This window comes from Oryx dammah, unplaced genomic scaffold (genome assembly GCF_014754425.2).
Source record: "Oryx dammah isolate SB20612 unplaced genomic scaffold, SCBI_Odam_1.1 HiC_scaffold_9, whole genome shotgun sequence".
NCBI classification, from domain to species: domain Eukaryota; kingdom Metazoa; phylum Chordata; class Mammalia; order Artiodactyla; family Bovidae; genus Oryx; species Oryx dammah.
The window spans coordinates 10,054,894-10,069,576 of NW_024070193.1; the positions used below are offsets into that span (position 1 = coordinate 10,054,894).

General features: G+C 41.0%; 1 protein-coding gene across 4 annotated transcripts in view; it reads right to left on the reverse strand.

The window, feature by feature from the left end:
• The window catches only part of IP6K1 (inositol hexakisphosphate kinase 1), a 51,123-nt gene that overhangs the window by 24,188 nt on the left and 12,252 nt on the right, over positions 1-14,683 (reverse strand). For 2 of the 4 annotated variants that reach the window (XM_040246981.1, XM_040246979.1), the window contains exon 2: positions 13,872-14,113. The gene's annotated coding sequence lies outside the window, so the exon portion shown is untranslated. Of the gene's footprint in view, positions 1-13,871; positions 14,114-14,204; positions 14,383-14,683 lie in introns of those variants that run through there. The other 2 variants (XM_040246980.1, XM_040246982.1) reach the window with 2 other exon arrangements.

The following is a 14,683-nucleotide window of genomic DNA, read 5'->3' on the forward strand; positions in this document are numbered from 1 at the left end:
AAATCATATGAATCCCACCCCTAAATACCAGATGCAGTTTTAGTCCTTTTTTGTCTTATCAGAAAAAGACTGTCCGTGCCCCAATGAAAGGACCACTGGTTTGGTTGCAGGGTTTTCAGTAACAGCTGCATTTTCTTTAACACTGTCGCTAGTCGCACAAGCAGAGCAAAGGTCTAACACTTGAGGATGAGAAGCAGCAGATATTCTTCACAAATGTGGGTGTGGAGTAAGAGGGGCTTAAGTAGCAGCAATGTCCTCCAAATATCCTGGTGATGGATGTTCAGAGAGGAAACAGTTTGTGTGGATCAGTTCTTTTAGATCCCTGGCAGTTTATATTAAAATGGTTAAAATTCTGTCAGCTTATGAATGGACTGCTTCCCCAGGGTTCCATGCTCTGCCTATGAGTTTGTGCACCACCAGCTATAGAGGTCTCTGTTTGTCCTTCCTTTTCTTTAGAAAGCTCTGGTTCCACATTTTACTGCATAAAATGGGAAGGAGGCTATTTTTTAAAAGAACCTGTTGAGATTCTCAGGTTGAATTTTTTTCACTGGTGAACAGCAACACATGGAAATAAATTTGCCCTGTAAAGACATTAGTTAACATTAGTTAGACCGACCTTCTGGTTATAGTAACTAACTTCTTGAACATATAATTGAACTCTGACATGAATTATGTCTCTATTCAAAGAAAATAAAGTTTCTCATACTGCTCAAATTAGTATTTTCCTTTTTCAAAGCCAAAGCTGTTGTGAGGTAAAATGATTATAAGGTGTTATTATGGCTTATAAATTAATAATTGGGATATTTAAAAATTAAAATCTGTGAATTGTGGTACATTCATACAGTGGAATACTACAGAGAAATGGAAAAGAACCAACTACTGCCAAACACAGCATAGAAGAATCTCAAAGGTGTGATGTAGCAAGAAAGAGTCTAGATACAAAAGAGGCCATGTGCTGTGATTCTATACATATATGAAATTCAAAATGATCATGAAAATCACAACAGTGGTTTCTCTGGGAAAATACTAATTGAGAAGGGGCATGAAGGTAGAGGTGACAAAGATGAGCACTTAACATATGCACTCAGCTGTGTGCCTAGATTTCTGAACTTTACTCTAAGTCAAAACTTAAAAGGGAAAAAAGAAAAAGAAGAGTAGTCCTCTACACCAGCAGATACATTAGAAAATGGAAACTATTTAAACATATTCCATTTACAACAGCAACCAAAACTATATAAAGTACTTATAAATCTTAAAAAAGTATTACAGATCAATAATAAAACTTTACTGAAGAACCTAAAAGAAGATATAAATACACCATTTTCATGGGGTGTGGGGCTCAATAGTGAAATGCAATGCAATTTCAATAAAAATTCCAAGAGGGTTTTTTGACAAACTTGACAATCTGACTTTATATTCATATGGAGGAATAAAGACCAAGTAATGTTGTTAGACATCAATGTCAAAGAGTAATGAAAGATGATCTGCCCTCCCCAATAGCAAAGCTCCTTATGAAATTATAGCAATTAAGACAGTGTGATATTTTGCAAAGAGAGGCAAAAAAATCTTAGGCTCAGACATGAGAGTGGATGTGTGTATCTGAAGTAGCATTTACATACCCATTTAATCAATTGAAAAAGATGATATAATCTCATAACAGGCTACACACAGATAAAATTCTATCCTTACCTCCAACTATACTCCAAAATAAATTCCCAACATACAAATGTGCAAAATAAGACTTGAAGGTAATTAGAAAAAAATTTAAATGCCTTTTGACAATAGATTAGGTAAAATTCCATAAGACATAAAGCACACAAACTACAACAGGAAACACTGATGAATAAGACCACATTAAAAAAAATGTTAATTGAAACAGCTTTTATTGAAGTATAATTTACAAACCATAAAATTCACTTAAGTGTACAATACAATGATGGTTAGTAAATTTACAGAGTTGTACAATCCCCACAACCTAATTTTATAGTATTTCTATCACTTCAAAAAACCCCTCATACCCACTCACAATTGCCCCATTCCTACCACCAGCCACAATAAAATTAGTCTTTTTCTGTATAAGAGAATCATAAGTAAAGATAAAAGTCAGATAAAGAACAAGTATTTGTAACATTGATAATTATCAAGAAAATCAGTAAACAATATATGAAGAATTCCTATAAATAAAAGTGGAAGAAAATAACAAGATGGAAAAAAGATGAGGCTCAGTGGCTAATAAACATGTGATTAAATGCCCCTCTTCACAAATACTAGAGAAATGCGAACTTAAACAGGAAATGATTTCAATTCTATAAGACTGGAAAAAATAAAAGGTATAAACATCCCAAGCACTGGCCAGCCAGGGAGAAAGGGCTTCTCTCTTATGATGATGATGGCAACACAAAACCAAAGTTGTGTGCACCCCACAACCCAGCATGCACCCAAGAGAGCAGGTTCAAAAATGTTCACTGCAGCACTGCTGTACCAGAAAGACGGGCAATGACCTAAAGGTCCATCAGTGGAAGAAGGGATAAATGAATGAGTGTCTTCATAAACTGTACAGTCCCGAATTAATAATCCACGTGTCAACATGAATACATTTCAAAACAAATTGGAAAAAGCATGTTTAGAAATATTTCTAGTACGCCATGATTGTAAATTTTTAATACATAAAACACCATACATGAATTTATGGACACATATATGTATTAACAAGAACAATGATGTGAAATGGAAGAATGTGGATCAGCTTTACAGGAGGAAAGGAAAAGAGGAGACTGGCTACCTAGGAAGAAAAGGGAACTTCAGCTCTCTTAGTAATTTTTAATTTCTTTTTTAAAAAGTCTGAAACAAATATGGTAAAACGTTAACATTTTCTAGTCTCTGTGCCCAGTACACTAGTATCATTCTCTGAATGTGTATATCTTTAAATAAAACAAAAAGCCTTCACAGTGTTAAAAGCCTGATGTTAATCCACAGTAAATGACAGAACATGCTAGCAATGGTTCCAAAGTAGGGTATGAATATCTGGAATTGAGTGAAGTGAAAGTTGCTTAGTCGTGTCCAACTCTTTGCAACCCCCATGGACTACAGAGTCCATGGAATTCTCCAGGCCAGAATAGTGGAGTGGGTAGCCTTTCCGTTCTCCAGGGGATCTTCCCAACCCAAGGATCAAACCCAGGTATCCCACATTGTGAGTGGATTCTTTACCAGCTGAGCCACAAGTGAAGTCCAAGAATACTGGAATAGGTAGCCTATCCCTTCTCCAGGGGATCTTCCAGACTCAGGAATCGAACCGGGCTCTCCTGCATCGCAGGCAGATTCTTTACTGACTGAGCTATGAGGAAAGCCCTAACTGGACAGAAAACATTAGAACTCCTTGATCTGTCTTCCTCACTTGGCCGTCAAGCACCACACTCTCCTCATTCTCCTGGTACTCAATCTACTCTGCTGGTTCTTTCTCTTCTTCCCACACTTTCAATGCTGGAGGCCTCGGGGCTCAGTCCTTGGTCCTCCTTTGTTTAGCTACACTTTCAGTTCAGTCCTCTTTCTGGAACACCAAATTCATATAACTGACTGCCTATTTGATCTAGGAAGTTTAAATTTAACATTGCCAAGATAGAACTCATCTCCCCAAAGCCCCCGAAACCTCTCCACCTGCAGTCTTACCCATCCCAGCTCCATCTTTACAGCTGCTCTCACAAAAATCCTGACAGTCATTCTTGATTCCTCTCTCAACCCCCACTGCAGTAGGCTATCATGTAGCCCTACTGAATCTACCTTCAGAACATGTCCAGATCCAGCTACTTACCATCTCCAGTGCTACCACCTGGTTTGATCACCAACATCTCCCACCTCCTCACTGGTGTTCCAGCTTCCATCACGGCCCTCCTGCAGCCTGTTCTCAACACAGCAGCCAGGGGCTCTGTTAAACTGAGAGTCAGACCATGTGACTTCTCTGTTCAAAACCCTGCAATGGCTCCTGTCTCCCCTAAGGCCTTGCCATAAACTTCAAGTTCTGCATTCCTCCCCACCCCCATTTTCCCTCTGATCTGATTCCTACCCTCTTCCCCTTTGCTTATTACCTCACTCCAAATCACACTGGCTAGACACACAGGGAGATTCCTACTCTGGGGCCTCTGCACCAGCCATTCCTTCTGTCTGGACCATTCCTCCCCCAGATATCCAAGTGGCTAACTCTCTCACCTCCTTTGCTCAAATCTCTCTCCATAACGTTTCCCCTAACCTCCCTAAGTTTAAACTGCAAACCCATCTGGATGTTCCATCTTCCTTACTCTGCTCTTTTTCTTTTTTTCAAGGCATGTTCTATGTTTTATTTACTGATAATGTCTACAGTTTATTTTTATTATAACGATGTCAGATCCATGAAGGAAAGCATATTTTTTCACTAAATATTATTCAAAATGTCCGGCATGTGGTAGAGACACAATAAAAAGAGATGTATGCATATGATGTGTGTAACAGATGTGTACAGCAGTAAAAGTACATGACATATGAAAAATGTTTATGACAGGACAAGATTTTTCTTTCTTTCTTTTTTTGTTTACTATTAGGATTGTTAAGTCAAAAAAGTTTACAGATTTCTAACCTAGGGCTTCCAAAACCAGAACAAAGAGTTAACTTGGCTTTACAGAGAAGAAAGTATGATAACCAAAGGATAGAATTCCAAACCAAAGAAAGAGAATGTAAAATTCAGTTTTGACTCTAAAAAGAGTTGATATATGAAAAAAGAGGTTTAAATGTACCTGGATAAAAATGGCAATTAACAGAAACTAAACAAGATATGTAAGAAAAAAGAAGATAGCCTATGAGGAAGATGGTAAGATCATTTTTATCACTAATACAAAAGAGAAACAAGGGGTGAAAAATCAGACAAATATACAGAAAATCTCAATTATAAAGAATAAACCATCTCAAAGAACTTAAACTAAATTTAGGAGATATAACTAGTTTTGCTTGGTTTAATTCAACAACACAGTAAGCCTAGAAAGCGGCAATGAATAAAAGCCCTGGCAAAGACAGAGAAATTCCAATCAGATATGGTGGAGAATAAGGTCCAAACTATTTTAAGAACTAGGAAGGCATTGTCTTCACAGAAAGAGAAAGACAATACCTGGTCACCAAGTTTGTCCAAGTTTGTTAGCTGGGCGAGCACAGACACTCCAAAATGCAGATCAGCAGAGTGCACTCTAAGGAGCTGGTTTAGAGTTGGTAATTTTGTGGCCATTGTATTTTTACAGCCTCAGACTAATCACCTGAGTTTGGTATGTAATCTTTTTGTAAAAAGAAGTATCCTTGGTACCTTCACACTGCACAGGTATATTTGTAAATTTCTTCATATTTTCATTAAAACTGGTTTAGAAATCCAATATTTCTACTTCTAAAACTAAATATACTCAAGCACTACAAGTATAATGCCAAAGTATCATGCCCTTAAAACAAAGCATATGAAATGTATTTAGTCTTTTAAAAGTCTATAAAAAGAATTTAAACTTGGTAATGCAAGAATGCTAAATAAAATTTTGGCAATAATTCAATAATTTATCTTTGGTTTGTTTTTTACTCTCCAAGGGAAAAACAGCAAAATCAGTCAACTGAAAAGAACACAATGGACAGATAAGTCACTCTCACAGAAAAGAACAACATATAAACCTCTAGTTGCATAGCTATGGACTTTATGAAAACTCATTTCTAACTATTTCAGAAATAAAAAGCTGATGCGGACTCTAAGAGGAAAAGATACTCTCAAATACTTTCAAATTCAAGGACAAAAAAACTACAGTTGAAAACTAACATGAAAGCATATTTGTTCTCTAAAGCATATAATCAAGGGAAACTAATGTTTTCTTAAATTCAAGTCAATTCTTGCTTTTATTAATACGTATAGGACTTCCCTGGTGGCTCAGACAGTAAAGCGTCTGTCTACAATGCGGGAGTACCAGGGTTCGATCCCTGGGTCGAGAAGATCCCCTGGAGAAGGAAATGGCAATCCACTCCAGTACTATTGCCTGGAAAATCCCATGGACAGAGGAGCCTGGTAGGCTACAGAGGCTACAGTCCATGGGGTCACAAAGAGTCTGACACGACTGAGCGACTTCACTTTCACTCACTTTCATGGGACTGTAGGGGGCTTCCCACGTGGCTCAGTGGGTAAAGAATCCATCCGCCTGCCATGCAGGAGACACAGGCAGACGTGAGTTCGAGCCTCGGGTCGGGAAGATCCCCTGGAGGAGGGCATGGCAACCCATTTTAGTATTCTTGCCTGGAGAATCCCATGGACAGAGGAGCCTGGTGGGCTACGGTCCACATGGTCGCAAAGAGTCAGACACGACTGAAGTGACCGAGCACACACACGTGAGACTGTAGGTGCTGATAAGATTAGTTATACTTATGAGGGTGAAAGAAACAGTCCTTCCTTCCTTCGCACCCCAAGAACTGTTTCAAGCAGATGCTCACAAACCTCACCTCTGAGGAAGACAGAAACATAGAGAACGTTCTTGAGGTAAACCTGATTGCCCTTCCAATCTACCAGGGGCTGGGACATCCCTCACCTAGAAACCAGAAATATGTGCAAAGACCTAGCGCAATCTGGGAGGTCTGAAATAAGGGGAAGGGGAAAAGAGGCTTAGGTATCCATTTTGTTTATCCTCAGAAAAGAGGTTGCTTAGACATCTGGGTCCTATCCAGAAGCAAGGGACCCAGTGGCACCCTTATGAAGATACCAGGCTGAGAGTAAACAGGTTGAGTTCCACTTTATATACACACACACGTATATATACACACAGATACTTGTGCTTAGTTGCGCAGTCGTGTCTGATTCTTGGTGGTCCCATGGACTGTAGCCTGCCAGGCTGCTCTGTCCATGGGATTTCCGAGGCACAAACACTGGACTGGGTTGCCATGCCCTCCTCCACGGGGTCTTTCCAAGCCAGGGACTGAACCCGAGTCGCCTGTGTCTCCTGTACTGGCAGGTTCTTTACCACTGAGTCATCAAAACAAACTATTTCTTTTGCTTTTTTTTTTTTTCCATTTTGTTTTGTTTTCTTGGGCTGTGCCATGTGGCATGAGAGATCTTAATTCCCCAACCAGGGATCAAACTCATGCCCTCTGCAGTGAAAGTGCAGTTTTAACCACTGGACTGCCAGGGAAGTCCCCCAAAGCCAAATTATTTGAATGTCCTAATTTTTCATCTGGGCAGTTGTTTAGGTATATACAGGTGTAAAAATCATCAAATTTTGTGCACTTTATAAGTGTTTTATACTTCAGTAACAGTTACTTTAAAAGGAAACAAAAATTTAACAGGGAAAAACCAATCATTTAAGGGGGAAAAAAAATCTGTGCTTAAACTAACACTGGAAGGCAGAGCTTATCTATCCTGAAAAGGCACAGCACCATCTGAGCAATGACACTCCCTGGCTGTGCCGCCTAAACAAGCTCTCAGTTTCCTCACATGTAAAGTGAATGTACTGTTACTGGCCTCGCGGGTCTCTTAAAAAAGAAATTCCTTCTCTTTTATCCACTTAGTTATTCAAAAAAAAAGGAAAAAAAGCCATGAAGACCAGGGACTATAGATTCCAATCAAACGAGGAATATTACATACTGGTTCTCTCTTTGAACAAACTATAAAAAATACAGTAAACTAAAAATAAAAGATACTTCAAAATTTTACTAGAAGGCTCTCTTAAAGAAGCAGTATTTAAAGAGTAATTTTCTCGCTTCAGCCAACTCCCGCATGAAAGTTTCACTCATCTTAAATAACCACCTTACCGTCCATCCAGAAAATAGCTAAAAAGCAACTCCATAAGAATCAGTGTTATTCTTGAGGAGATTTGAGATGCTTTAAAAGAGGATGCTGATAACCAACTTCTTGGCTGTAAAGAACTAGTCACTGAACACTGGGACAAGAAGTCAATGAAACAGAATTCAATCCACCCAGCATGCGTATGGATATACAGTGTAGAAATGACCTCAATGGGACGGGCTGTTAGGGATGAATACTCATCACCAAAAGCACTGCTCAGTGCTCCCAGAAATTAAAATCGAGAACACTTAGCTAGGACCCTCTGGTTGGTACTAGTTTTCAAACAGCACCCATGGAAGATCATTGAGTCAAGCTTTTTTTAAAAAAGAAAAAAGTTGCATATGAATTAAAATTAATTCACATGTCTAACTTTTTTTTTTTTAGGTAGCAAAATACCAGCCACATGACCAATGGTCTAAAGGGGCAGTACCAACTGTGGTAACTGAGCTTGGTTACTTACAAAGGTGCAAATCACCATGGCCAGGCTCCACAAGGAGATGCAGGATGAACCCTGTGGATGACCAAGAAGCCTCCTAACCTGCATCAATTAACAGAAACCCAGGATCGTGACAAGTAACTGAAGCTCTTAAAGCAAACAGACTCCCTCAATCTAGAAGCTCGTGTCTACTTGCAATAGTTCCTAATTATTCCAACTTCCCACTTCAACAGAATGCCCATTCGTTTCTGACTTAGCATGGGTATATCTGGAAATCTGGCAAAAAAACATAAAATGAGGCTTCGAGCTGAGAAGTACAAGGAGGAGCAATAACAAAACTGGGCCCAGAGTCCATAGAACTGTTCAACTTTCTCCTAAACAGTGTCTGTGTGATGTAGCTGGGGGTCAGGGAAACTCTACTTGTGGATATTTACCACAGAGAAATGAAAACATGTACACACACAGACTTGTATGAGAACATTTATTACATCTTTACTCATAAGAGCCAAAAACTAGAAACAACCCAAATGTCTAGCAGCAAAAAAATATGGCCATAAAAAGGAATACTACTCAGCAATAAAAAAGGAAGACACCAAAACAGATGAATCTCAGAAACATCATATTAAGCAAAAGAAACTAGATATGAAAGAAAATATAACCAATTTCCAGTACTCACAGTAGTTATGTTCTATAAAGTCACTGCAAACAAAAAAAAGAGTTAGTGAATACTGAGCCGCTGCTCCTAGAGGAAACAGTTAAGTTTCTCTGAGCCTCTGGTCACAGCACTTCCACCAATCAATTTTTAATCTTTCAGAGCTACACACATATAATATATAACCTTGTATGTATACTACTGTTTAAAGATACTTTATTAAATACATAGTTGACTCCTTAACACTGAACTCTCAGCCAACTGCACTATAACTCAGACCTGAACAAACCTTATCTAACACATGTATTTTGTTCATAAGGTATTTCATATCCTTCTTATACTTAAGATTAGATAGCACTCCAGCACTGGTTACTTGGGAGCCATTTTAACCAGCAAAATTATCCATAAAAAACACAAAAATATGAGAAATCATGCCACTAAACAGACCATGAAAAAAACACCTGTTTACAGAGCGACTATCCCCTACTTTTCAAAAATTCTCTTTACGCCACTGTGTTTTTATGAAAGACAGACATTAGTACTGCTTTCACCAACCAAAACAGATCCAAAGAGCATTTTCACTTTTATGGAAAGGCTGCAAGTGAAAACAGCATTCAGTATTTGTTTTGCAGGGAGTCAATACAGAGGCAGAGCGCGCCCAGAGCGGCGAGAGTGGCACCACCAAGCTCCCTTCCTGGAACTACACTCAGCATCTCAAGCTGCCACAGCTATGAACTGTCTGTGAGCATCTGTGCGTTGTCTTGATTTATACTGTACATCCGTTAGCAAGATGAGTCCTAAGGTAATTGTTTTTTCACTTTATGTCATTTTGGCTCACAAAAGGTTCCACAGGAGCACTCTACATTCATCCGAAAGCACTCTACTTTCACCTGAAATCAAGGCAAATCTGTACTACAGCTGAAACGAGGCAGCAGAGTGGCACCTTGCTCCCCTTCAGCTTCCCCAATTTACTGCCAACTAGCCCCTGATGTAAATACATCATTTACCAACCCAGAAGTTTATAATACAGTGTTGACTGCAACAAGGTACCAATTAGGGTGTCCTGCATGAAGAAATATGGTCAAACAATAACACACTAACAGTGAAATTATGGATGGTCCTGTTTTTATTTCTTGTTATTCATATATATTTTTAAAATCAGTGAATATACATTACTGATAAGTTATTTTTTATAACAGCTTCAAGATATAATTCACACAGCATACAAGTCACCCATTTAAAGTGTACAATTCATGGGACTTTCCTGGTGGTACAGTGGTTAGGACTCTGTGCTTCCACCACAGGGAGCACGGGTTCAATCCCTGATCAGGGAACTAAGACCCCACCATGCCACACGGCATGGCCAAAAAAAATAAAATAAGAAATAACAGTGTACAATCCAAGGGCTTTTAGTATATAAAAGTTATGTGTAACCATCACTACAGTTTCAGAACATACTCATCACCTCTCATCTCGCCCTAAGCAACCACTCATCCACTTCCGATCTCTGTGGATTTGCCTCATCTGGATATGTTTTACAAATGAAATCATATATGACCTTTTGTGTCTGGCTTCTTTCACTTAGCATATGTTTCCCAGGTTCAGTCATGTTGAAGTATATTTTGGAACCTCACTCCTTTTTATTGGTAAATGATATTCCATTGTATATATAAAATATGTATAGACCATGTTTTATTGATCCATTATCAGTTGATAAACATTTGGGTCATTTCCCGTTTTGGTTATTATAAATAATACTGCTGTAAACACTCATATATAGGTTTTCACTTGTACATGTTTTCATTTTTCTTGGGTAGATAACTAGGAGTGGAATTGCTGGTAACTCTAACCATTTGAAGAACTGCCAGACTATTTTCCAAAGTGACTGCATCATTTTACATTCTCACAAGCCGAGTTTATAAGGACCAACAGTTCTTATTATTTAACTTTTTGATTACAGAGTAAGTTGCTTAGTTCATTCAATCATAACAGGCTCAGATTTTTATTGTCTTCAAGGTACTCTTATTTCCTGACATCAAAATTTAGATATGAAAAGAGTCCAGTCCTAGGTCTGCTCACCTTCTGGAAAATGAAGGGACAGGAATAAATGAGCTAAATCCCCACCCACAAATAAAAACTTTTGCAGAAGAAATGAGATTTTCTAAGCATTCAAAAAAACAAAGTATCTATCAGGGATCCAGCACTGAAATGAACATATGTTCCCATCAAAACTCATTTGCAATGCCTCTTACATAAACTCAACTTCAAACTGTAATAGCAGCAAACATGAATGAGAGTCTCAATTTATCACCTCTTATAAAAGAACCAAGATTGCTTAGGTTTCCCACACAGAATTCGTTGCTTAAATCCTGCTGTAGTACAGGAAGAGAAATGAAATCTGAATTAAGATCGGGGCAAAAGCGCAGACCTACTGGTGCAAACATACAAAATGCCTCTCTGCTCCAAGCCAGAGACAGCTCTACCTGGCTTTCCCCACCTCTACCCATCACTGCTCCTTACAGCTTCAGGGCAGCACTGGGAGGACAGGCAGAAAATACTACTGACACATTTACAGAAGCCCAAGGTGGCAGTGAGAAGAACCAACCAGGAAGAGAGTCTAAGAATCTCAATGCTATGCTCACCCAAAACGTTTTCCGAGAGTCAAAAGCAGCCAGGAAGAGGGATGACCACACAGCCATTTCTGAGACGCAGAATTACTTTCTATTGTTGGGCTTCAGTTTCTGCACTACGTGCAAGTCCTGCCTCTTATAGAATGATGGGCCTCTGTGCGGTGCTAGAGTGCAAGCCCTCAGGGCAGTGTAGGACGTGGAGATCCACGGTGAAAGTCTCATTTCTACCTGCGTTTTCCCTCCAATTCCCTGTTTAACTAGAGGGTGTTCCAACTCAGGAACATTTAGCACATTTTTGTTAACATTTAGTTCTCATCTACTACATGCAGATATAAGAAGACACAAAACTACAATCTCTGCAGGAAAGGGGTTAGGTCTAATCAGAAAAAAAGCTATTCTTAAAAGTCTATACTGTATTGTTGTTTTTAATAACGGCAATAATACCACTGCAGTTCAGAGGGAGTAGAGTATTCCCAAAGACAGGAACGTTTTGGGGAGTGTTTCATAAAGGAGGTAGGAAGGACCTGAGCTGGACTTGAGAAAAGAGAAGTGAAACTGAAGGCAAAGGGTATCCCCAAGAGGGGCAAAAGGAAATGGACTAGCTGGCAACAAGATCTGTGTAAGAAAACATCACACGTGGAATGATTACCAAACCATTCAGGTGGGGAGGATTAGGACAAACCTGGGAGAGGCGGGTTGGGACCAGCTGGGCAGTAGCACTGAAAATGCCACATTAGGACATCAAATCTCATCCTATATGCCTGAGCAGTTTTGACTCATTAAGTCTGTTGCTCGTAACAGTTTAAAATGCTGACATTTACAGATGAATTATGTACATACAAAGTTAAAGTAGATGGAAGGTCTGCTATTCTAACATCCCTACTTATTTGCATTTAAAAATGCCCAGCACAGAAGTACTGTTATAAGCTATCTCTGAGTAACAAAATAGGCTTAATCAAGCAAGCACGATCTAATACTCCTAAGTATTCACAAGGCAATAAAGCATTAAGAAAAGGCAAAAAAAAGTTCTTGGCTATTCTGTAACTTCCTTGGGGCAACAGTTCTAACACAGAGTTAGACCACGAATGGACTGTAATGGACCCCTGAACCTAAAATTGCATGCAAAAGTTAGAGTAGTTAAGTAGACTAAGGAAGAGATTTGTTCTCTTTCTACATCTCAAAGATAACTGAAACAGACTAAGAGCCTAATTTATGGTTATTTTTCACAGAAAACAGCAACCCTGTGGCAGCCTTAACTTTCTAAAGGAAGTGTTAATCAGAGGGGAGTTGGGGGGAAGTTAGCTTGAGGCCATTTTGAGAAGCTCCTAATATTTTTGCGTCTTCCTTTCTTGTAAAGAACTACCCAAGGAACTGGTTTCACCAAAATGAAAATTCATTCAAGATTCAAAAACTGGCCCAAGGGAGGGTAATGAAATGTCTAAAGACTACTCACTCAACTTCTCTCTCTCCTTACAAGGCAAACAGCAACAGGCCACCAGCTGCCTCTGGTTTCAGCATCTTCTCCAAGAGCATTTCCTGACCAAACGGATAGTTTCTTACAAAATTAAACATTCTGAGGTGATAAGATCCTGACACAAGCCACAAAGTATTGTAGTTGTCTCAGGCAGGCTTTCTGTATGAGCACAGACAAAAGTCTGTGCTGAGAAGCCAAGGGACCACAGGCAAACAAATGCTTTCTGGAGCCCTCAGCACATTAGGACATCAAATCTCATCCTATATGCAGCGGTTTCCTAGACCTGCACACCTTATGCAGGGTCTCTAACCCTCCTACCCTCACAAAAGAAGAGGGCCTGGAAGTCTGTTTCATTGAGCAAGATACATTTACTCTGTTAAAAAGTTAATTTGGCATTCACGAGACAAAAAGAAGTTTCATTTCTTTTTCTGATTCTAACACCCTCTTACATTTCTTTCGTCTCCTTGACTACACTTGGCAGATTATCTTTTTAGGAGATAAAACCAATCAAGTTACCACCAATACTCACTTTCTCCCAGAGCCAAAAGAGGAAGCCCTTACCACCACTCCAAAAAGTGGTGATTCAGAACAACAACAAAATATATATGTCCCAAACCAAAATTCGGGCATCAGGGACATTTGATCAGGCCCTTCAGGAAGAAGCAAACGGTGAGCTCCGAGGAGTCCAAGAGGCAGGCACCGGGCAGAGGGGCCTTCGCCTGGTCTGAATCACAAGGGCCGTCACACTGGCCGGCCTGCTTTGCAGGGGCTTTCGACTGGTTGACCTAGTCTTAGTCTCAATCGGTCTGAAAGTCACTCGCAGGAGCGACATCTAAGAAAATAGTACGTGTATTTCTCACCTGGGAACAACACAAGACCCCGGAGAGCATCAAGCTGGCACTGGACACGTTTCAGCGCTGCGGATCAATGGAGCCCAGGGCTTCAGTCACAGAAACTAGTTTCCCGCTACCCCGCCGGCCAGCCCTCAGGCGCGGGGCTTTCGGACCTCTATCCCGAGGCCGTCCTGCGACCTCGGCACCAGCATCGAGGAGACTTCACGGGCGGCCGATGAGGACGCTCGAGCGATGCTCAACCGATGCCCCTGCCCTGCGCGGGCCAGCTCCAACCCCGCGCCCGCCGCCGCCCGCCCCGCGGCGTCAGGCCGGTCTTTTGGCCCGGCTCCTGTCACTCACCGGCCCGGCCCGGGCAGCGGGCGCCCACGGCTCCCCACGGGAGCTGGGCCCCCCGGGCCTCCAGGTTTCGGCCCGCCCCCTGGCAGGCAGCGCAGGTGGCTGAGATCTGCAGGAGCGGCCCCGCACCGGCCGCTCGGTCCAGCTCCCGGCGCTGCCCACTAGGTACGGATCAACAACAAGATGGCGGCCAGCCGAGGGGGCGGGGGCCGGGCGTCATAGTAACCAGGACGGCAAAGAACCCGCCCCCAGCTTAGAATACTCCCAATCAACAGCCTCTTTGCCCTACGCCCAGTGTAGTGCCTCCCTTTGACAGGTTGGCCGGTCTGTCAGTCAGAGCCTGCCTCTCGCGGCCCAAGCCGAATGCTTCAGCACGTGACTGTGACGGCACGGATTGGCGCATGCGCGCCGTTCCCGGAGTTGCTGGAGGCAAAGGTTTTGCTAGCTATTCAGGAGGCCGTAGCGCCCTTGGCATCCGTGAG